The 25,086-nt window shown below is 46.5% G+C and overlaps 1 long non-coding RNA gene across 2 annotated transcripts; it reads right to left on the bottom strand.

The window, feature by feature from the left end:
- Nucleotides 1-22,091: 22,091 nt before the first annotated feature.
- LOC102551560 (uncharacterized) lies at nt 22,092-23,813 on the bottom strand. Of its 2 annotated transcripts, XR_005505275.2 has the most exons (4): nt 23,498-23,813; nt 23,078-23,296; nt 22,453-22,604; nt 22,092-22,336 (listed from the first exon to the last, which is right to left on the bottom strand). It is a non-coding gene; the product is annotated as an uncharacterized LOC102551560 (long non-coding RNA). The 2 variants fall into 2 exon arrangements; XR_592680.4 differs by lacking the exon at nt 23,078-23,296 and having other exon boundaries at nt 23,498-23,810.
- Nucleotides 23,814-25,086: the final 1,273 nt, after the last annotated feature.

Below are 25,086 nucleotides of genomic sequence, written 5' to 3'. Positions count from 1 at the left end.
GCTCCCTCCTTCTCTGTTTCTCCTCTATCCAACTGTTTTGGATACAGGCCTCTTCTCCTATTTTTCCTCTCTCTCCTCTCTCAGTCATCCCCTTTTTCTCAGCCTCTACTCTCTTCTCAACCACCCTTCCCATGCCCCCAAACAAACTTCTTTTTATACTAGACCCATAGAATGGCTGGTACCTCGGGGGTGGGGGTGCCTGGAGGAGCAAGGTCCTGCTAAGGCACCCCCTCCCACTGCATCATACCGAGTTTTACAAAACTTATCAGAGGACGTTACCTCCTCTTGGTTACTGTTAATCCCAGAGGTGAGAGAAGAAAGACCATTGACCCAAATCATTATGGCCAAATTAATTAAAGCCAGCTTTCTTATTTGACTACCCAGGCTGCCTCCATCCTAAGGTTGGGTTCAAAAGGTCAGCATTGGGTGTGAGGAAGACAAGGCTTTTATAGCTCAGAGGTCAGAGGTTGGCGGTTCCCAAAAAGGGGATTTGGTGGACAACAAGAGTGGGTTCATAGGAGCAGAACATACACATAGCAAATCAGTCTTACACAGGGCTCCTGAAGCAAAGACATGTTGCAAGGTGACATAATAAGGTAGTCATAATGACAGGTAGTCATAATAAGATAGTCATAGGTGGTCGTACAACCTTTTGAAACAAAGGTAGGGCTGCAGGATGGCTGGCTATAAACAGCTTCTTAGACAAAGATATGATTGTTATTTCTGGAATAGGCAGTGTAGAACCATTTGTAGTTAAGGTTACAGGTGGAGTATAGCCCAATCCTTGGGGACAGGTTTAATCATAAACAGTCTGCCTTTACTCTAAGATGGCCTTAAGTCTTAAGATGAAGGCAGGCTGGTTCTTCCCTGTCAGAGCTTTCTGTCACGGCAAGCACCATTGTCACCAAAGTCCAGGGAGACTGGTTTCTTACAAGAGAAGGACGTGGGACACAGAAGGAAGTATGAAAACCAGCAAGATGGCCAAAGCCCAGGAGAGAGGCCTCGGGGAAAACTGGCCCCTACTCTGGGACTGTGAGGAAACACTTCTTCGCTGTTCAAGACTCCTGGGAAGTTACATCTGCTATGGCCACCCACCCATGCTCCAGTGTCCCCAGGACTGCTGGGGTTGAGCCTCTACACTGCTTCTTTGGGTGACCTCGTTGTTGCAGTGAGATAGTGTGGCGGAGGCATTTCTCTGCACTCTGGGCTTAGGGTTTTTCCAGTCCTTGGAAGCAGAATTCTGAGCAGAGTACTTAGCCTAGGACCCAAGTGGTGCTGTCTGGAAGGACCTTTGTCTGTGCCCTTTCCTCAGGCTACCCTTCTGCCAGGCATCCTTTCCTCAAAGCCTCAGTTCTTTCATCCTGGTCCATCTGTGGCTCTCCAGGCTCGGTGGTGGGGTGCCTGGCCACCCACATGATGTGCCAGCATAGGCTGGCGCTGCACAGAGAATGTAGCAATGGCGGTGAACTGAGGCTCCCTTTCTTGGGCGTATGACCTCTGTGCTTTAATTCCATTCCTAAGCCTTTGCTGTCTGCTGTGAGAAGAGTTGCTCTTTCAGGGCTGCCTGTTGCTGAGTGAAGCTGTACCTTCCAAGTGCCTGGGAGAGCCGAAAACATTTAACTTCTCTCTCTCTCTCTCTCTCTCTCTCTCTCTCTCTCTCTCTCTCTCTCTAACAACTGGGGAGTTAAATCTCAGAGAGGGCAAGGGAATCTGCCCCAGGACACACAGCTGTGTAGAGGCCAAATTGAATCCAGACCCTGAGGTTCCTGGAGCCCAGGTAAGCCCTGAGCATAGCCTAGCAAGGACATTCTGAGTTCTCCACTCCTATGAAGTCGCTTGTTTTTCTGCTTCCTGGTTGAATGAACATTTGGAGCAGGCTGCCGTTCTTTGTCTTCTGTTTTCCTTTTCAGAAGTTACAAGTGCTTCAGTGTCTTTATGACAGCAAAATCTAGTTCGCATCACTGTTATTAAAACTGTGATTTAACAGAGAGCTTTTATCACAAAAATAAATTTCACTAATAACCGGCTCAGGCAGACACTTGGCAATTAAGAATGAAACTGCGTAGGAAAGAGGAGGCCATTCACGCCATACTCGGTTGTTCTCTCGCCTCCTCCCGTCTGCCCGCCCTCAACAGCATTGTCACAGGATTTCAATGTCACTGGCACTTAGTCTGTTTAATCCTGATCTGGGCTACAGATAATTGGACGATCCCGTATTTTTAGCTCGGGACTGATTCTCCCGGATAGCTTTATGTCTTTCAGCCCCTAACAATTGCCTTCTGCCAGGATTCAGTCATGCGGGTGTATCTGCTTAATGCTATTGCCGAGTTTGATCTTGTCATTGTTTAACATGAAAGCATGTGACATATGACCCTTATTGTATTAGTCACATCAGGCTGCAGTGACAAAACACCACCAGGGCTGAAGAGCTGAACAAGAGGACCTGTATCTCCTTGCTTCTCAGGAGGCTAGACATCCAGGGCCAGCATGGTTGGACTCTGCTAAGGGACCTGTTGGGGGATGTCTTGTAGATGGCTGACTCTTTAATATATTCTCCCTGGAAGGGAGCAGGGAAGGGTGTGTAGGAGAGAGGGGATGGGTTGGGGGTACGGAATGGACAGACTATCTGATTCTCTTTAGTTGTTTGTTTGGTTGTGGGTTTTGAGACAGATTCTCACTCTAGAGCACAGGCTGGAACTCCCAATTCTCCTGCCTCAGCCTCTGAAGTGCTAGATGGCAGCTGTGTGCCGACATTTGCCTGGCTAATGGCCAATTCTTAGAAAGATAAAAGTAGGCAGTTCCAACCCTTGTGACTTCATCTAATTACCTCCAGAGGCCTGATCTCCAAATACCTTCAGATTGGAGTAACTGCTTCAACAGCACGATGGGAGACACACTTCAGCCCCTTAGCACCCATCTGTCTGCACGTTCTGATTGGCTGTTTGCATGTGCTTATGTATAAACTTGGCACTTGGGGTCGTATTTGTAGGCCCCGTTTATTCTTTTGGGTCTACTATGGAAAGGGAATGAACCGTATTCAATTCCCATCAGTGAACAATAGTTAGAACATGTTGTCAACCTCCTTTTAGCCCCAGAGAACCTGAATGGCCCCCATAGGAGATCCCCGAGGCCTGGGAAGTCCTCTCATTATTGCCAAGTTAATGACTCACTGCAACTCACAGGTAGAAAGGCTCTTAAAGACGTGGAAAAAAACAGTCAAATACTTTGGTGGTAAGTGTGGATAATACATGCCCCACAGAATCTTTTGTGGGGTTTTTCTATACATATTGACACAGCTAATCTTCGCTTCTCCGGCATGTACATAAATATTATCCGAGATGAGTGGCATATGGTACTGCTATGTGTCTTTTAAGAAAATCTCCAGCCAACTCTAGTATTTCCCATGTGGCACCTGATACACGGTGGGCGTGAGCTATTTATAGAGTGATAATAATATCTGAAGAGCCTGTGCTGTCTAAAGGCTCCGACTTTCCTGTAGATTTCGTTCCCGCATGTTACAGACCTAAGCTCTCGCCAGCTATTCTCATAGTTGCTGGGGTGCTAAGCACTGTTGGCTTCCCAAAATGGCTGTGCTAAGCCCTCCTGCCCTTGAGCCCTGCAGGGGAAAAGTCACCTTTGCTCATGTGAATGGGAACGCCCACAAGTGAGGAGTTGTGTAACCCTGCCTTCTAACCCTGGTCTTTTCCCCTTACATAGCATGCTCACACACACAAATGATACATACAGTGTAATTTAAGAATATTTTAGGTGCGGGAGAGATGGCTCCACAGCACACCACTCTTGCAGAGGACCTGAGTTCGGTCCACAGTACCCATGTGGGTGGTCTAGCACCTTCTGCCACTCCAGCTCCAGGAGATCAAAGCCTCAAAGCCTCTGGCTTCTACAGGTACTGATGAACCAGCCTGCCTTCTTCTTAGGCTGAAAGCCATCTTATAGTAAAGACAAACTAGGCTTGTTCCTGTGTCTGATTTAATCCTTCGTTTCTCAAGGATTGGGCTTTGCCTTAATTTAATTCCTGCTCCAGGAATGACAGCCATGTGTTTGCTTTTAAAATCTGTTATCACCTCGTAACCCTACCTCTGTTGCCAAAGGTTGTTATGATTACCTGTTGTCATGACTACTTTATGACACCTTGCAATCATGTCTGTTTTGGAAGGTCCTTATGACTAACTTGGTATGCTTTTGTTCTGTTCCTGTAACCCTGTGTGTTCCCCACCTCCAAATTTGGCTCACCCTGAACTATAAAAACCTTGTCTTTCTTGTGTCCAATGCTGATCTCCCCAACTTCGCCATAGGGGGAAGAGCCCACGTACACAAATAAAAGCTTTCTTTAATTAATGGCTTGCTTTAATTAATTTGATTGTGACAACTTGGGTCAGCGGTCTGTCTCCTTGAATCTTTGGGATTAGCATTACCTGTACTCATATATATGCACGTGTCTACATACATACACATGATTTTAAAATGAAGTCAGTCTTTTTAAAAATTTTTCATTTTAATTTTAAGTGCATTGGTGTTTTGCCTCATGTATGTCTGGGTGAGGGTGTTGGATCCTCACTGGAGTTACAGATAGCTGTGAGCTGTGGGTACTAGGATTAATCCCCAGGTCCTCTGGAAGAGCAGCCAGTCTCTTAGCTGCTGATCTATCTCTCCAGCCCCATGAAGTAAATCTTTTTACTATTTTTTTTCTTAAAGAAAGGTGAAGCTGTCACCCCAGCCTACCAGGGAACAGACCCTGGAGAAACTGAAGAGCCTTCTTTAAGGCTGGCCTGGAATCGGAATCCAAAACTGTCCCTGGATCCATGGCACCAAACAGGGAACCCCATACCCCTCAGAAGTCCTAGCCAGGCAGGAAACCACCCTTGCTACTACTGCTGAGGGGCACAGCGGCACAGTGAGTACAGTAGATACAGAATTAGGCTCCACCATAATTCCTGTTACGTATTCTTGTGGCTGAGACACTAGGCTACCCTGAAAAGACTTGTTATATGAGGAGCATCCCAGACAGGCTTTCAGAGAACTGCACTCATGGGGCGTAGACCTGAGTGTGCCCTAAACAGCACAGATTCAGCTTCTTAGCTGCCTTTACCCTACTTCCTCTCGTGGAGAAACATTTGCAATAGGTGGCCAGCTCTGGCAGCTTCTCTGTCTGCTGAGAGCCCAGGTGGAGGGAGCACCCATGTCTAGGATGAGTGGACTTCACAGTGGGGCTGCTCCTCGTCGCCTCCCACAGCCTGGGCAGCAGACATCACCGCCATCTGTGTCAGCCGCGTCACCTCTCCCTTAACGCAGCCTGGCAGGCGCGTTGGCTGAGGGGCAACAGGACACAAGTCGGGAGGAAATGTCAGTCGCTTTCTGTGGCAGGAGACCGATGTGATGTTTGCGGGCGATGGATGTGCCGCGGCAGGCTGGCTTCAGGAAAGGACCAAGCTGCCGGGATGGAGTCAGTCACTGATTTAGGAAGAGGTGTTCTGACGTTTTCCGTTCCTTTTTACATCACTCCTGAGGCCTTAAGTCCTCTGTTACTTTCACTCCAATCAGGTTTATTTCCAAAATATTGCCCTTGGCTGTTGTGATTTTCATTCGGAGTTGAATTTAATGAGTTTGCCAGGTACCTGCCTGTGAAACTATGGGCCGCAGGAGAGGTAGCATGCCCCACGCAGAGGCACCGTGTCTTTAGAAGGATGAGTTCGGCTCATAGCTGAGCCTGCCACAATTACGGGTAATTATCATGCCTTGCTGAGAAAGCTCTGTGGGGTCCAGGCCAGGCAGAAGACAAAAGGTGTACCTGGCTCCCTCCTGCCTGGAGAGTCACCACCTAAATTGTCTACTTAGATTTCAGAGGTGGGTGGGACAGGAAGAGTTTACTCATGCCGTGTGTATGTATGTGTGTGTGTGTGCGTGTGCGTGTGTGTGTGTGTGTGTGTGTGCGCGCACGCGCGCGCCCATATGTGCATGTGTGCACATGACTAAAATTCATTCTGAGTAAAAAACACTTTTCCAACAGTAAACACAGAAGCATAATCAAGACTCTCAAAGGAGGTAAGAAAAGTAAAAGGGAAAGACTTTAAAAGGGGCAGAAATTTAGGTGTGGTTACACTATACTCACAAAAAAAATGAGACTCTTGGAATGCATGCTGCCCTTGCCAGGGAGAAGGGCCTCTCCCTGTATCTTATGTTTTAGTTTGGCGAATACTATGTTCCTATGTGTAAGCTCCACACCTACCTGGTTTTGTTTTAACTTGTTTCTGCACTTACTTACTGTGTGTGTAAAACACAGGAAAACTTGTGAAAGTTGGGTTTTTCCTTCTGCCCCATGGGTTCTGGGGATCTTAGGTCATCAGACTTAGTGGATGCACGCTTACCTCCTGTCTTAGGGTTTTACCGCTGTGAACGGACACCATGACCAAGGCAACTCTTTTAAGGACAACATTTCATTGGGGCTGGCTTACAGGTTCAGAGGTTCAGTCCATTATCATCAAGGTGGGAGCGTGGCAGCATCCAGGCAGGCGCACTGTAGGAAGAGCTGAGAGTTCCATTTCTTGTTCCAAAGACAAACAGGAGAATACTAGCTTCCAGGCAGTTAGGACAAGGCTGTTAAAGCCCATGCCCACAGTAACACACCTACTCCAACGAGGCCACACCCACTCCAACGAGGCCACACCCACTCCAACATGACCACACCCACTCCAACATGGCCACACCTCCTGGGCCAAGCATATTCAAACCATCCCTTAGTCAACTCATCATCAGCTCCATCTTTTTTTTAAAAAATTAAAATATTTATTTCTTTTATGGATATGAGTGTTTTGCTCTGTTAGAACTGAGTGGTGAGTCCTAAACAAATCACACAATGCAGCAGATCTCACAGGGGAGGTTTATTGGGAAGGGAGGAGAGGAGGGGGGGGCAGGGAGAAGAACAAGGCTTTTCTTAGGCCTGTGGAGCATGCGTAAAGGGACATGACAGGGCCATGGCACATGTGCAAAGGAACAGACATAGGAGAGATGCTGTCACCTCTTGGGCCACTAGAGATGACATGTCTCATCACCGGGTCCCTCGAGAGCTGTCTGTGAAGATGTATGACTGTAGTCCCTTTTAGCTGTCCATGGATGTGCCTGATTGTCGACATGCTTACATGCATGTATGTGCACTATGTACATACCTGCTGCTCAGGAAGGTCAAGCGGGCAATGAATCCCCTGGACTGGAGTTACAGATGGCTCTGAGCCACCATGTCAGAGCTAGGAATCGAACCCAAGCCCTCTGCAAGAACAATCAGTACTCTAAACCTTAAGCCTGGGACTACGACAAAGACAGCCCTTAGCATATACGGAACTTCTCATGTTTAAATAAACATATATTTGGTAGCCTGTATGTACTGAATATTGACACTAAGTCACCTGGGAAGAGGGCGCCTCACTTGAGCAGTTCCCTCCATCAGATTGGCCTACGAGCCAGTCTAGGGGGCATTTTCTTGATTAATGATTGATGTGGGAGGGCCCAGCCCTCTGTGGGCAATGTGACCCTTGAACAGGTGACGGGGTTGTATGAGTAAATCAGCTGAGCAAAGCCAGTGAGCAGCATGGTCTCTGCTTCCGTTCTCGCCTCTAGGTTTGCCTTAGCCTCCCTGGATGAGCTGTACGCTGTAAGATAAAATAAACCATTTCCCTCCCCAAGCATCTTTTGATCAGTGTTGAACGCCAGCAACAACAACCTAACTACTAGGATCTTGTGCATTTCCATGTGAGCCACATACTCTTGAGAGGGCCTGCAGAAGCAGAATGAGAGGGCTTGAGAGCACATTTTGGGCAAGGTCAACGGCTCCAAAATCAAACCCAAGTAGGTATGTGACAAGGGCAGAAGTTACAGGTAGGGATATAGAAGCAGACACTAGAAATGACAGCGTTGGAAGGAGGTAAGACTTCCACACAGCGTGAGGTGGAAACTTCTAGTTTCTTTGGAAAGATGTTTTGCTGGGGCGCACAGGTGAAAGGATGTTCTGCTGGAGCAGACACAGGGAAGAATGTTCTCATGAAGCAGACAAAGGTGAGAAGATGTTTTGATATAGCAAGCATGTGAAAGAACTGCGGTGGACATAAACATGACCCCAGGGACAGTGGGAGATGAGCACCGAGCGTTGGTCTGGTTTGCTTCACCTCGCTCTTTTTTGGTAACACTACACATGCATGGTTCGCCTTCCACAGCGTTGAACTCAACTCTGGTAATGCAGCCATTGAGAGAAAATTGCCAAAGAACTGCTTGTGAGGCTCCTGCTTGTGAGCTTGCTGCTTCTGTGGCCTCACCTCAGGCCAGTTGGCAAGCTTTGCGGTTTCAAGATTGGTCTGCAGCTGCTGGTTCATGCCTGGTGTCTGTCTGCTGAGAGGACTGGTCTGCAGCTGCTGAGCTGCATTTGGTGTTTGCTACAGGACTGAACTGCTGAGAAAGAAGATCAAGCTCACCCCCAAAGAACTGTTGGTGAACGGATCCACTTCCCCCATATCCTAACAACTTTTCTCTTCCACTACCCCTGCTGGGTGGTAAGTTGCAAAAGAATTTATGCCTACACAGCACCCAGCGCTCTGCAAGGACCAAACAGGCTTCTGTTTAAGCCCCTACAGCAAGACTTGACCCTTCTTAGCTGTGTGACCTCAGGAATGTTGTTTAGATTCTCCAAGGCTCTGTTTCTAATTTATAGGTTTGCTGTGAGGACTTGACTCATTGAAGCATTTGATATATCTGTATCTGTGTTAGTGCTGTGTCTCAGAGCACACTGGGTACTTTCTGTCTTGAATCTCATTCACACGAGCTGGTCTCGGTGGGAGACAAAGTCAAGGGGGGCGGGCTTGTGATTTAAAGGAATGAGACCTGGGCTGACCCCAGAGCTGGCTGCAGATCTGCTGGCCTCCTTAGGAAGGGATGCCTGGACCAAGCCTGGGGCAGCACCCCTGTGCTGACTGACTGACTTACCTTAACTCACTACCTCACCTACTTGACTCCCACTCACCCCACAAGTTCTTTCTCTCCTGCATTCACCAAAGGTTCACTGTTGTGTGAAACCTGGTCTATGTGGAACCAGCCTTTAATCCTCTTGAAAAACTTCATTGTTCCTACAGACCAAAGGGAGAAGAAAAGCTAAGGTCTACCACAACACAGAAGCCAGAGCTGCCCAGCAAGATTACCTCTCTCTCAACCAGGAGCATGGGGCAGATCCTTGGAGGGCAAGAGCAGAAGAAGCCACGTACAAAGGTACCTTTGAACTGGGAGATGGCAGAGGTAGGGAGGCCAGAGGCAGGGGAGGTGAGCAAACACCCAGAAACTTTAGTCTTAATCCTTTCCCACCATTTTCTGCCAAGTGCCTGCCTACTTGCAGCCTGGGTGTGTTTATCAGCTTGTTGCAAATTACATGGTAAACACCAATCCCCCTGATTGAGGCAGCTACTGAGTCTCTTTGTTAGATTAATAAGATTACAAGATCTGGGCAGACTTTCAAGTGTTTATCTTCTTGGGGGTGGGGATGAGCAGCAAGAGGCCCCACTAGATTCCTGGTGTTAGATCTCTCTTCTGTTCGGAATATGCGAGAAGGAAAATGTTTCCTGATCCTGGGCCTCAGACAAATTCTAGTCATGAGCCCATACCCCAGACTTCTTAATCTAATGTTTATGGTCACACCCACATGGTTTTCTCGACCTTGGCTTCGATGGCCACTTTTGCAACGGCTGGCTTTCTGCATGATTCCACAGCATGTGTGGAGACTTTGGCTTGCATCTAGAATAATTTCATTAAGGCCTACCGAATGACATTCCGTAATACAAATCATATCCTGTGGACTCATTATGCTATGTTCTGAGTAGTGCAAATGCAAGCCATTTCTACCTGGGCCTGGCAGGAGAACATAGCCCCAGGTACCACTGAACTGGCTCCAGTTGCAAATATTTACAAAGTCCCACTGTCCTTCACACCTCTCCTCTATGTTCTTGAAGGTGGCTATGCACAGCGTGAATTTGTGAATGCAGTTTGAAGGCTTTGCGGCAGGCTGGGTGTACGGACTTCCGGGAGACCCCAAACACACGAAGCATCTTTTTTCCAGGCTGTTCTCTGGTACCTTGGCCAACTGCCAAGATCCTCCAGATCAGAGGCAGTGGTCAGGAGGGACCATGTCAGAGCAGGATACCATTCTAGCCCAGTGGTTCTCAACCTTGCTAATGCCGCAATCCTTTAATAGAGCTCCTCATGTTCTGGGACCCCCAACAGTAAATTATCTCATTGCTACTTCATAATTTTACTACGGTTATAAATCATAATGTAAATATCTGATATGCAGGATATCTGATACGTGACCTCAAAGGGGTCGAGACCCACAGGTTGATTTTGTCTGCGTGGTTTCAAATGGGTGGGGGTGGGCACTTCAGAACCTTGAGATTAGTGCAGGAAGAAGCTGGAGACAAGTTGACTGGTCACAGGTTATGATAGCTATCTGGTCAAGCCATAGGTGACTGAACATGGGTCATGTAATAGAAACCTTGAAGGACGAGACAGACACACAAATAGTTGAGACTCTTCCCCATGCCCCCACCCTCTATTTTTAGCTCTAAGAGATTTCTCAACTGAAAGACTTTTCCAGCCGTGGCAGCTCAAGTCACCGTCACCAGACCTTCTTTTTCACGGTCACCAGCCTCTGTCTTCAGGGCAGCCTCACCCCCACCTCCCCACCCATCTGGACCACATCTGTTCAGCTTCCAAAGCTTCGTCAACATCGGAGCAGCTCTCCATGGTTGCCTGTATGATAGAGTGCACGACCCGACCTGTGCACACCTGGGTGTGTGGTGCACACTTCCACCGTAGCTGTGCGTTTGCCTCTTCTGGGAGGCACTGAACAATAGCTGGGGATAGTTCTGCCTTTGTGTTCTTGTGCCCAAGGCAATAACCAACGCATAGTAAGCAGGAAGTCAAGCTAACGAATGCACGCATGAATGAATGCATAAATGAGCGCACGCACAAAGCAGCGAATGCATGAATGACTATGTGAACAAGTGTCCCCGGGAAGATTTCCTTTCCCTCTTCTCCAGCCACCAAGAGGGGTGGGGGGGGGGCGACAGTCTCACACTTGTTAGCTTTGCTCTCAGACGTGTGCACTGTCCCGAGAATGCTTTTAAATGAAACTTCATTTTTGGAAAATTAATGAGCATCTCATTTGGTAAGGTGGCAAGTTTGAAACACCCCACATAAGCAAAAAATATTTGCGTGTAAGGGAAAGGTAAGACTAGGGAAAGGCATGTGATCCGGGGCTACAGTGGTTGGTCTCTTGAGCATAATTGTGGATAAAATTAACCCAAGTCTGGGAGACCAGAGGCCCTGTCACAAGTGACCTTGGAATACATTTGTATTTCACCTCCTCTCCTGAAAGGAGCCAATGGGGAAAGGCTTTGGAATTGGTAAGGAACACCAGGAAAGAGGCATGTTATTATTCTGCCTCAGTGATAAAATGTTGCCTTGAGAATTCAGTGCTAGCTTCGCCTGTTCTCCGGAAGAAAGAATATTCTAATATGACGTGCCTTTCTTCCACTTACTAAGGACTACATTAATTAGGAAACATTTTTTTCTGAAATGTAAAATGAAGTCTCTGAGTAAGCACAATTCTTTGCAGAAAGTAGGAAGCACACAAGTCAAGCAGCCCTACCCTCAGATGTGAAGCCATCTGTGATTTCAGAACAAGCGGTTTTGCTAGCTGGAGGTGGTATGCTGTTGTGAAATGCTAAATTAAATACCACGACACATTATTATGGCTTCAAAAAGTAGTTACAGGCTTCAATAAGCACACTTTTATCACAAGAACACACAACCTAAAGCCAAAATAGTTCAGTTTAGCATGCCAAAAATCTGCTCACCCCATACATTGTTAGAAAGAGCAGTAGGGGAAGGCATCCGGGATTTGCTACCATTTCACTCCATGGTAGCCAACATCTCCTATCTTCTTTGGCAGGGAGGCCATTTTTCTATGCTGTATTTTGCACACAGAGATCTGCATACAGTGATTTGCATACCAAAAACCACATTTGTAAAAGAATCTGTTTGCAGGAAAGCCAGAGGGATGGGGTTGCCACCATTGGCTTCTGTGTACAACAACCTAGGTTGCTTGCCTTTCATTCTCCTCTGTGCTAACCCCTGCCCACCAGCCCCACACAAAGTTATGTGCTTTATGAGGCATTAAAAATTAAAGCACATGTATCCTTGTATATCTACAAACCCCTCTAACTATAACAGTGCAGGCAGAATCATTCCTGCCAACAGTCTGTTTATTGTTCACTAAAAGGCTTGTAATGATAACTCTAAGATCCACAATGCATTCAGATTTTACTAAATATCATTTTAAAATATAATCTGTATTCAGGGCAGGTTCTGTGATACCCAGTTTTGTAAAAGGGGAAACTGAGGAAAACCAGGAGTAGCATGGCCAGGTTTGGAAGCCTGGCCTGAGGGCTCAGCCCTTTCCAGCCTCCTTTGTCCCCATCTCTTTCTCTATGCTACATGCTGTTGCTTTCCTCCCCCACTTTGGCTGACTCAAGCAGTCTGAGGTGGGGTTCCATGCTGGGAGAAGGATACCACTTTGGTTTTTTCAGCATTTTTTTTTTCTGATCAGAACCAGGAAGAATGACCAGACCCAAAGCTCAGTGAAGGTGTCTCATAAATTAATCCACTGGGGCACACTGAGGTGAATGGGCAAGTGGCTTGTGACATCAATAACTGTGTCAAGAGAGCAGGATGGGTGGCTGCACATAGGCCACACATGGTCATTGAGATGCAGCGGAAGTCCTCGCCCCCAGACCCAATGCGCATGCGCCTCAGTCCAGCTGCACTCTCAGAAACAGCGCTGTCTGTGTGGGCTTAATTATAACGCTGCTTAAAGAGACCTTATCAGTAGCAAGTCAGATACTCGGTGCATTTCGTAAAGAGAAGTCAGTAGAGGTTCTTTTAAATTGGTTTATCTGATGAGCACTTTAGATTTTTCCAGTATACGGCATTCAAAAGAAATTAGCCGTTTCTGCAAAGATGAGGGACATAATGAAAAGGCCACAAAAGCTTGCAAAAAAAAAAAAAAACAAAAAACAAAAAAAAAAAACAACCAAAAAACAAAAAACAAAACAAAACAACAACAACAAAAAAACCCAAAACGGGATTATAAACATTTGCTTTCTTTAAAGATGTCCCTTTGTTTTTGTGGGTTTTTTTTCTTTTTAATCTCCATTTTCAAGCACAAAACTAAGATAACCTTTAGTCATACTCGAATTTAATCAGACCAGCATTGTCGTAGGCTAGTGGCTCTGACACCTTCCAATATTACTAGCTGCTGTTAGAGACCGGTCTTCCTGATACTTTCAATATAAGTTCCATTTGATGTGATCTCCAACCCCTCAGTCTTTTGCAAGTTCCAGCCCGAATACGTCAGGGCATTGTGAAGGGCTCTCGAAGCAGACTCATCAGGAGAGGCTTGGCCTTGTCATTACAACTTGACCATAGCTAATCTCCTGAGCCTCCGTTCCCTCACTTGTCAAATAAATGCCCAGCTGAGTCTGCCTGCTCGATGACCACGTCTGTCTTGCTCCTCGTTAGGGACGAGGATAGACCGAATTCCAGTTTTGATCAGGTCAGCAGATGAGTGTCACAGAGAGCCAGGCAGTGATCCCTATTGGTGATGTCGATGTTACAGGAAGTCATGTGACTGAACCATGACCAGTGAGCCTGAAGGGAAAAACTTCCAAGAGGCATTTTCTCTCAGGTAAGAGGGACACACTGATAGAAAGCTCCTGGGCCTTTGTCCCCTGGCTTCTGATGCAGTTATTGGGACATGATAGTGCACAGCATCCATTTTAAGGATGCGAGAGGACATTGTCACACTAAAGATGACAGCGCAGAAGGACCAAAGTGCCTTGGCCTCTGGAAGCAATCTATCTACCTAACTCTTCCGTGTCCCCTTATCTCTGGATCTCCTAAGGAAGAGATCTCCAACAATAAAGAGCTTTGTGGTTTAATCTGCTAACAATGGGTTTTATACTGCTCATAGTAAAAACAAAAAATCCAGTCCTAATTTAGATGGACACCAACCTCACAGGATGGCTAAACTGTATTAAGGAAGCGATTACAATGATGTTTCCAGGGGGAGAGTCTCTCATGGCAGGGGAGATGTCTCTGGGTAAATATCAGTGACTGTGCTTATCAAACATAGGCAGTGATTGAAAAGGAAATAATACATCATGGGTAAGCGAGGTGAATGGGGCCTAGTGTTAATGGCCCGAGAGTTTTATGTTCTTAGTGGAGAGGAGACACTGATGGAGACACCATTCTTGCAGCTGTTGCTTCCTTCCTGGGAAGAATTGCAGCCCGGTCACAAGATGCCAGAGATGGAAAAACCTCCGGCCCTCTGCCGCGCTTCCATCCACCCTCTCGTCACACAACCACCCACAGCAGCTGGACTCAAGGTTTGACAATCACCTGTGTGTAGCAGCCCGCCAAGGTTCAGCGTTCAACCACCCCAAAATTAAGAAGATAGGAACAGGGTAGGGCTTGGTAGCTCATGCCTACAACCGCAGGAGGATTGCTATGAGTTTGAGCTCAACCTGGGCTACACAGTGAGTTTCAGACAAGCGTGTGGTAGAGTGAGAACATGTCTCAAAACAACCCCCAGGGAGTTGTGAAGATATGTTGGTGTGCTTTCCATGTATGCATGAGGACCTGGATTCTGTCACCAGCACTGTGTAAAAAGCAGGGTATGGTGGTACAGGACATCAGAGACAGAGGGATCCCTGGGGTTCACTGGCCAGCCAGACTAGTGAGCCCCAGGTCCAAGTGAGAGATCCTACCTTAAGATACAGCACCCAAGGTTGACCTCTGGAATTCAACTGTACATGCACACATATGTACTTGCGTGCACACACATGGGTATGCATACAAAGAAGGAAAAGCCTAAGACTGAGGACCTAGCTCGGTGTTAAAATATATGCCTATCTTGCAAGAGGCTCTGGGTTCAATCCTCAGTAACCTGCAAGGATAAAGAGAACAACAAATAATGCAATTTACTCAGACCCAGACTTCCATTTCAGATCTCTCTGGTAGCTCACAGACAGAACGCTGAGTTTTGGAACGAGCGCACCAAGACGCAAAGCGGAACGCCGAGGTGTCGTGTGGTGTGCACAGCAGCTACAGTGCTGGAGTCGCTGTGTCCGTTGTATTCTGAGCTGCGATAGAGCACCACGGCCAAAAGCAACCTGTGAAAGAAGGGATTTATTTTATTTTTTGCCTCCAGGGGGAGAGTCCATCATGGCAGGGGAGACACAGCAGCAGGCAGCCGGAACAAGAAGCTGAGAGATCACATCTTTAACTACAAACACAAAACAGACAGGGTAGCACAGTGGGGTGAGGCTACATATAAACTGTCGAATCTCACCTCCCAGTGACTTCCTCCAGAAAGGCTGCACCTCCTGAAGGTTCATAACCTCCCCAGTCAGGGCCACTAACTGGGGATCAAGTGTTTGAATGCTTGAGCCTATGGGAGACGTTTCTCATTTAAACGACCTTAGTGGATTCTCGATAGCCATCTTAGTGTGAACCAGACTTTCTGTCTTCACTTCAGTGAAGAGAGCAGTGGCAAACCAGCCTTGGTGTCAAACACATGAACACACTCAGTGTCTTATGTCACTCACATCTAGGGACAGCCCACATATTGCTGAAAGAGTGTTCCATCTCCATGGCTACAGGTCTGTGAGCTAGCATCGGCTTTCGTTAACTGACAGTAGCCCTGGTGCTTTCTAGTCTCTGAGTTAGTAACCGTATCGAGTACGTCCGTTATCAAAAAGGAAGTGATGCAAATTAATCGGTAATTGTAATAATAAATGAAGAGAACTTCTGGCTACTTCGTAGCCGATTAAACAGAACCTCCAATTCCTAATACTTTGGCTAACTCGGTTTTTATTGTATGCTATCTACGTACCTGCTTTGTTGTAAATCCTCCCGCCCTCGTCCCTTCTTCACAATGAAGTGCAAGATTAGCGGTTGCCTAAATTCACACTGTGGAGTGATTCTCCAAAGTTGATGATCTCTGCATAGTAGGGAATATGATATCACTCCTTCCTCAGAGGCAATTTTTACCCAGCACCACACAGTGGATTTTAAAACTGATTTGTATGGTGTTTAGCGTTCTCTGTCATAGTCAGCAGTTTACTTTGTGCAGCTGTGGTCTTAACTTGATTGAGGAAGACAGAGGTAGGCGCAGAAGACTTTAGTGCACCCACAACAGTTTGCATCATCCATTCCAGAACACATTCATTCTCCCACCCTGAGAAACCCTGTACCTACTCGCTGCTACCCAATGTCCCTCCCTCCCTCCCTTCTTCCCTCCTTCCCTCCCTTTCTCCCTCCTCCCCTCCCTTTCTCCCTCCCTCCCTTCCTCCCTCTGCTGCTCACCATTCCTGCTTCTTCGACAATTTGTGTGGCTTTCTCTGATCAGGAAATTTTTTTCCCCCATAAATGGAACCACACAATATCCACTGAGCCCTGCATAGTGATTTGAATGTTCACCCATGAGGTAGCATGTGCAGTGTTTCATTATATTTAAACAATAATGCTTTTGTTTCTTTAGCTGACTGTTTTAGGTTTATGACTGTTCAAGCCTGTTAGTTGGTGGGTATATAAGTAACTGCTTCTTTAGAACTACTGTGAGTATGTCTTGTGATATTTTTAAAAAATTTTTATTTATTTTATGTATATGAGAACACTGTCACTATCTTCAGACGCACCAGAAGAGGGCATCGGATCCCATTGCAGATGATTGTGAGCCACCATGTGGTTGCTGGGAATTGAACTCAGGACCCCTGGAAGAGCAGTCAGTGAGCCCTCTCTCCAGCCCCATCTGTGATGTTTTTAAGCTGGTCATTTAAGAGTGTACAAGGAAGTGACACTGTATTTATTCACAATGCCCTTCACGACAATCTTCTAGTTTTATCTTAGTCACTGTTCTGTTTCTGTGAGGAGACACCATGACCAAGGCAACTCTTAAAAAGGAAAACATTTAATTGGTGCTGGCTTACAGTTCCGAGGGTTAGTCCATTGTCATCATGGTGAGGAGCATGGTACCACTCAGGCAGACATAGTAGTTGAGGTTTTTACATTCAGATCCACAGGCCATAGGAAGAGAGTGACAGTGGGCCTGGCTTGAGCTTTTGAAACTCAAAAGCTCACCTCCAGTGACATACTTCCTCCACAAGGCCATACCGCGTAATCCCTTCTAATCACATGAAATAGTTAATGTATAGCTGGGCCTGGTGATGCGGGCCTATAATCCAAGTTACTTGGGAGGCTAGGTCAGGAAGATCATAAGTTCAAGACCCGACTGTGCAATTTAGTGACAGTGTCTCAAAAGAGAAAGTAGGAGAGGGCTTGGATGTGACTCCGTGGTAGAGCATCCAGTGTCAAGTTGCCAGATATGAAAAAAAAAGTGATCCATTTGACCTTTAGCATCTGGCTTCTCTTTTCTATATGATTTTTCTGAGGCTCACTTATGTTAGAGTCAGTACATGGTTCCTTTTTATAACTGTTGTGCTGCATGTCTGCATCACGCCTTGTTCATATGCTGATGAACAGGCAGCCTGATGGACAGGCAGCATGATTGACAGGCAGCCTGATGGACAGGCAGTTTGATGACGGACAAGTGGCCTGATGATGGATAGGTGGCCTGATGATAGGAAGGTGGCCTGATGATGGACAGGAGGCCTGATGATGGACAGGAGGCCTGATGATGGACAGGAGGCCTGATGATGGACAGGAGGCCTGATGATGGATAGGTGGCCTGATAAACAGGAGGCTTAATGATAGACAGGTGGCCTGACGGACAGATGGCCTGGTGATGGACAGGTGGCTTGATGGACAGGCAGCTTGGTTCTGCCTTTTCCCTTCTCACATCATCTTAACATCCCTGCTGTCATCCCCCTTCAGTGTCACCTGCCACCTAGACTGCAGTAACAGTAAATGACATCTTTTAAATGACATATATTCCACTGTGTTCTCCTCACAGCAGTCTTTCATTGCTTTGTTTTACCTTTGGTTAGGGTTTCACGCTGCAGCACAGGCTGGTCTGAAATACACTGTGTACCCAGGGCATCCTTAAATGCTCTGTCTCCCTTCCTAGGCCTCTTGAGTGCTGGGCTCACGGGCATGTCACCATGCTTGGCTCTCCCCTCTTAGCAACTTGAAGGTCATTCTGTGTTTATGGCCCTATGGGTATTTCTCTGGCCATTCTAAGAATATCCAGCGACGTCACAGTCCTAGCTATGAACACCAACGCCTGGGTGACTCCTCCTGGGAACATTTCCCATCATCCTCTCAGCTCCAGCCACAGTCAGCTGCCCTGGTTCCTCTGGACCCTTGGGCTGCTTTCTCTCCCTTTAGGGCAGGTATATGAGCTGTGACCTCTGCCCTGCTGTCCTCTCTGATGGTTGTGTGCCTGTTTTCCACTTTATATGTATGCGTACACTGTGGCTGTCTTCAGACACATCAGCAGAGAGCATCAGATCACATTACAGATGGTTCTAAACCACCTCGTGGTTGCTGGGAATTGAACTCAGGACCTCTGGAAGAGCAGTCAGTGCCCTTAACTGCTGAGCCAGGGTCTAAAATTGTATACCACTGTCTGTCTTTGCAGTGCATTGCAGAATTGTAGCGCATTTTCCATAGACTAAAAACCCTATAAGAGCAAAGCCATGTATTATGTACCTCACAAAACCCTTCAACCTAGCCAGTGCTTGGCTTCTAGACGTTCGTCAGTGGTAGGGCATGGGCAGAATTACCAAAATGTTCCTAGAAATTTAAGGTCATAAGAGTTCTTAAGGGGTTGGGGATTTAGCTCAGTGGTAGAGCGCTTGCCTAGGAAGCGCAAGGCCCTGGGTTCGGTCCCCAGCTCCGAAAAAAAGAACCAAAAAAAAAAAAAGAGTTCTTAAAATATTCCCACCAAAGCAGACACGTGCATACACACAAACCTCTATTCGCATCGTCATGACCTCCCTCGTATCCACCCCCGTTACCCATATCACAGGATTCAGGGGAAACGAGAATCTACTAAATGGTGTTACAGTGTGAATAAACGAGAATCTACTAAATGCTGTTACAGTGTGAATATCTCTTTTACAATTGTGTCCATAATGTAAAATGGAATGGATCTTTTAGACCACCCAAAACAAGCATGCCGTAGTCTAAATGGTAGCATGCAAACTCTGATCTTCTGGCTGCAGTGATCATTCTTGGCTTTGAAGAGAGCTCCAAAGAGGCGCTTTCCGAGGAGCCTCTTCTGCAGTAAGAAAGATTCTTGCAACATGAATACTTTGATCCCTCTCAGTCTGCACCATGTGGCACTAGAATATAAATATGGCCTTTGTTTTTGAGGTTTTACCTCCTCCCTTGATGCACTTCTCAAAGGACAGATCAGGGGACAAGATTACAGCTTTCCATCGTGAAATTAATTTTGTATACTTGAGGAAAAGACTTTAATCACCACCTGGGGGGAAGATAAATAGCCTAAGCCAGCTTCCCCTGTAGGAACCACAGGAGAAAAAGAATGTGACAGAATAAAGTCTCTTGTTGAAACTGTACACACATGTAAATGCATACACATATATAGACACAGAGGCATACACATATGTGCACACACACAAACACATGCATGCTCGCACATGCACACATGTGTACACATAAATATGCATGAACACATGCATATGTGTGCACAAACATGCACAGACACACACACATACATGCACTAAAAGCACTGTGTTTATATAGTCCCTTCAAGTTAGTCCTCAGGTACCAACCAGACATGGAAATAAATATTATACTAGTTTACAGTTTGATTATTTTGTGTAGAGTGTGTGAGTGTGTGTGTGTGTGTGTGTGTGTGTGTGTGTGTGTGCGCGCGCGCACGTGCGCTGGGGATAGAAACTAGGACTTTATACATACTAGACAGACACCTTACTTCTAAACCACCTTCCTAGCCCTTTGCCTTTTTATTTTGAGGCAGGATCTTATTGAGAACCCAGGCTGGCCTGCAATTCACTCTGTAGCCCTGGCAGCATTCAAACTTAAGAACATGCTCACCAGTTTGACCGCCTATAAGCAGTTGCTCTGCAGGTTTTCCAAAGTTAGAACATCTTTCAACTGGTACAAGAAAACAGAAGTTACACATTGTATTCAAATAGAAAATAAATTTAAGCCTGGTGCCTTATTTTCATTCATGTTGTGATAAATACCCTGGCAAAAATTTAGGTGAGAAAGGGTTTGTCTCTAGGTTCAGCTTACCTTCATTCATATATATGAATATATATATACACATATATACATATATATACATATATCCCAGGACCCCATGTGATTGACATTTTAAGACATTCTGATAGTTACGTTCAGTGTGGCAGTCCATCCGTGGGAATCTCTTCTCAGGTGATTCTAGACTGCGTAACATTGCCAATTAAAACCAAGCATCACAGGTGGGCAGTGGCGCCTTTAATCCCAGTGCTCAGGAGGCAGACCAAACCTCAACATGGCATATTTAGTCTGCCACACAGACAAGGTAAAACATTGAATGGAAGCCTAAATCATTCCTGAGGAATGATTTTTAATAATCTGAGCTCATGCTGTTTTTAAATGACTTGTTCTCTTCACTGTCAGCTCTCTGGGACATTACTTCAACAGACATTTGCAAATCACCAACTAAAACCAACTAACTAGAACTTCATAGACTGAGTCTGAAAACCCCTACCCCAATCCAGTAAGCCACCTTGTTGGTCACATTTAGGATAGCCAGAACCACACCATGGAACTTGCCTTTGATGGTAAGCCTCCACACACACAATGCTCACAATGACGATGACCCTTGTTACCCAAAGAACAGCCATGAAACCCCACAGACCAATACAAGTCTTACAATTCAAAGATTTTGTAGCTATCTCTGAAATTATATTACCCGTACAGAAGTCCTTTAATAATAATTATTGACCAAAGAAACCATGCAAATACTTCATCAGACAACTCTGGCAGAATGTATGTTGTATTTTTGCGAAGCTCATGGTGTGTGATTAATCTCCATTAAATTTATTATTGAGAACTTCTGAACAAACTTGCACACCAGCTCCCTAAAGAGCACCCCAGAAGGTCAGGCAATGGTGGCCCACACCTTTAATCCCAGCATTTGGGAGGCAGAGGTATGTCTCTATGAGTTCAAGTCCAGCCTGGTCTACAGAGTTAGTTAGTTCCAGGACATCCAGAGTTACACAGATAAACCATGTCTCAAAACAACAAAAACCAACCCCAAAAAGCAAGAGAGAGAGAGAGAGAGAGAGAGAGAGAGAGAGAGAGAGAGAGAAGAAAAAGGAGGAGGAGGAAGAGGAGGAAGAGGAGGAGGGGAGGGGAGGGGAGGAGAAAGGAGAGAAGAGAAGAGAGAACACACAGGAGAGAGTACTGCTGTGCCTTCCCAACAGACCATGAGCCTCCTTACCATACACAGAAGCAGTAACTCCCAGTTAGCATTCCCGGTCACCCACAGGCGCTGCCCTGTCTTCCCAGGTTTTTTGTTGTCCAAACAGCACAGTCAAATCGAGATTCTTTTCTAGGTGGAGGTTCAGCATGGCGACCTTGTGTATGCTGGCTTACAGGTTGCCAGATGAGCTGCAGCCCTTGCCCACACTGGTTAACTTCTTTTAACCATGAAGTTTACTACTGCAAAAGTTAAAACAATAACACATTCAAAATTTGTATTGTAATACAAACTTTCATGGCAGCCATGTAACAATGCAGCAAATACTATAAAATATCAGGTTGGAGTTTATCTCTTATTCACACTTCCAAATATCTCTAATTTATAAACTTGTTGATTTCACCATTTTCTCAACCAGAGCCGTGAAGGTTATAAAGATCTGCAAGTAACTCCCAATCACCACACATCTTATCTCAACCACCAGATCTCTGAAACACCTACCAAATTAATAGTACTTAACTACATGAAAAGTAATACTTTCTTTCCCAAGGCATCCAAACCATTCTTTAATATTTAACAAAAAAAATGTTGAAATTTTTATTTAAGTTGTCAGGGTGGTATGTCTGCCTTCTTTGGATGTCGGACTGTTGAAAGCTGAGTTCCACAAAAGGAGTCTTTGGAGAGCAGAGGAGGCTTTACATATATTCATTCCCAGAGAGCGCCCTTCATCTCCTTTTTTGCTTGACAGATTGATCCAATTTTTGTGCTTCCCGGAGAGCGCTGAGTTCTAATCAGCAACATCAGGAAGATCTGGAACAAAGCGAGATGAGAAACTGCAGAGCCCCTCATGCCTCCGAGAGCAGCAAGGGAAGCCCGCTAGCCTATCTGTCAGTACAAAGGACACTCGAGCTGTTCATAAGTTTTACCTAGACAGACAGGAACAAGAAACACTAGATGAGTCCTTCATCCACTGGACAGGTGCAACTTCCGAGTGGACCCTGGACCGGATCTTCATGCTGTTCCTGTCCCGTGCGACTGCACTCACCTCCACACCTCATTTGTAGGCTCTGCAATGCCCCTTGGGTAAGAGAGGAAAAGGCTAACTTTCTCAAGGCTGCTTTCCTCCCAAGGTGCCCCGCCCCTGCCGTTTATGGACATAAAGATTCATTCCCCTCCCTTTTAAGCTAGTAGGTTAAAGCCACTGTGCCAAGTATGACTCGGGACCCCAAAATGAAACATTTGCAATTCTCTTAGACAGCCAAAAAGGAGCAAGTGTTTATTTCGTTATTTTTACATTTCTGGAGAACTTCATATGTGAATACAATACATACACGATTTCTACCCCATTCCTGTGTCCCCCATACTCCCTCTTAAAGAGTACATGTAGCTAAGACACCGAGTATTTTAATATTTGAGGCACTGGCAGACAATCTACCACTTAATGAAAAAACCAGAGCTGTGTGGTAGCAGGAGCCCACACAGCCATTCCCGTTTCTGCTTCATCGGAAATCTGGGCACTTGAGCAAAGGGCAGGTTGAAACGCATACACACCTACTGAGTCCATGGGTCACTGCAGGGCTGTTGGGGTGCCATTCCAGATGGCGAGGGCCCTACCACATGTCTGCCAGCCAGAAGTGACAAGATACAGGGCAAAGAGGCTGGGCACAGACAGACACAGCTCCACCTAGGCCAGTTCTGCCCTTGTTGATGCAAGGCATGGCTTGAAGACCCCATAAAGGCCAAATGAAGTCTAGCAGCACACTGTCCAACCTGCAGTCAGTCCAAATCAACCATCTTACCCAGGCCCATCCCTGCCACTCCCCTGGTTCTGCAACTCTGTTAGTGAACACGGTGTCCTGAGAAGGAAGCCCTGAGCCCAGACAGCCAGAGGGTGGGTGGAGTGAGACCCTGCAAAACCAAAGCATAAGTGGCCAGCAGCGTTTGGCATTTTCCCTTAGGACTGCCCCCTACCTGCCAGGTCAGCCTTTGTCTCTTCACGACTCCTGGTGATGGCTGGAACCCCTCCCACCCCTCTTGTCCTTCCTTGGCCAATGTTAGTTGGGCCCAAAGAGGCTTTCGTCCAGCTGACTGCCTAATCCTCCATAAAGATGCTAACAAAATAAACCAAGAAATACAGACACGAGTAGACACAGAAATAGGCCAGTATGTAGAGGAGGAAGTGAGTGACCGGGTGAAGAGACTCCATGCACTGTTCCCCAGAGGCCTTTTTGCAGGCTTCATTCGACTCTTCTCCCTAGAGGAATGGTTGTCTCTATAGCAACAGAGTTCTATCAACAGAAGGGTCAGAGAGAGCTGAGAACAAGGCCCTGGTGGCCCAGTTCTGTGTTTTCAGCATTCTAAGGACACTCTCATGTGTGGGGAGGGTCTAGGACACATGGAGATGCTCCCTCAGTTGGGACGGGTGGGAGCGCTAGCTATTGTCACCCACTGGGTATTTATCACTGTCTGGTGTCCCTGGCATGGTTTTGGAGCATACTTTAGTAGAAAGCCCTTCTCTCCCCCCAAGTTCTCAGGCTCACAAGAGCTTGGGACTCCAGGGGAGAGTGAGACCATAGGCAATTCGTTCCTTCCCTCACCGTGTGCCAGGACCTGTGCAAGGAAGGAACCAGGCACATTCTGTTTACTTCCTGACAAGGAGCCTAGAGGTTGGAACCCAGGGCCTCAGCAGCGCTGGATAAACTCTCTACAGCTGAGCTGTGTCCCCAGCCCTAAATGAGAAGGGTTTTTCTCCCCTCTAAAGTTAGTGATAGAGTAACACAGCAATTTGAATAGTGTTCTACACAAACAAGGGTGGGTAACCTGTTCTATTTAATGATGTCAACTCCCTTCCAAAGAGTGACAGTGACACGGGTGGCCCCGAAGGTAAGGGTGTTAGTCATGTAAGGAAGAAGGAAAAGTAACACAAGGTTGAGGGAAATGTATGTGCATGGTCTGCTGATTATCAGTGAAACATTCAATGAGATTCAACGGGATGCAAACTAGAACTTCAAATTTGGGAGAATTTAATGTCTTCTTCAGGACTTTGATTTTTTTTTTTCTATCGTTGGTGAACACACTGATCTGTTTCAGGTTCGCCTGGAATGTTTGTTAAAAATCCCAGGTCACATCCACCTGTGGCGGCACCCACCTTTAGTCCCAGCACTCAGGAGGCAGAGGCAATCGGATTTCTGAGTTTGAGGCCAGCTTGGTCTACATAGCAAGTTCCAGGTCTGCCAGGACTACACAGCGAGACCCTCTCTCTCAAAAGCTAAACATTAAATAAGAAATCCCAGGTCATACCCCAAACCTCTGGCTGAGAATTTCTGGAGGGCAGTTCTGAGATTTTAATACTCTCCTTGGTGGGTCCCTTATCAAACTTCCAAGAGAGGTGCCTGGGTACACGGGCCATGGTGCTCAGGAGTGGTTTCTCTCCTGTCCTGTAGATTTCAGGGATCAAACTCAGATCGTCAGTTCTTGGCAGCAAATGCATCTACTTGCCGAGCCATCTTCTGTGTATGTCTGAGATGTAAGCGTGCTGGGCACTTCGTTCCCGCACCGGC

This window comes from Rattus norvegicus, chromosome 5, assembly GCF_036323735.1.
Source record: "Rattus norvegicus strain BN/NHsdMcwi chromosome 5, GRCr8, whole genome shotgun sequence".
Classification (NCBI taxonomy): domain Eukaryota; kingdom Metazoa; phylum Chordata; class Mammalia; order Rodentia; family Muridae; genus Rattus; species Rattus norvegicus.
This window is presented reverse-complemented; position numbering and strand designations above follow the sequence as displayed.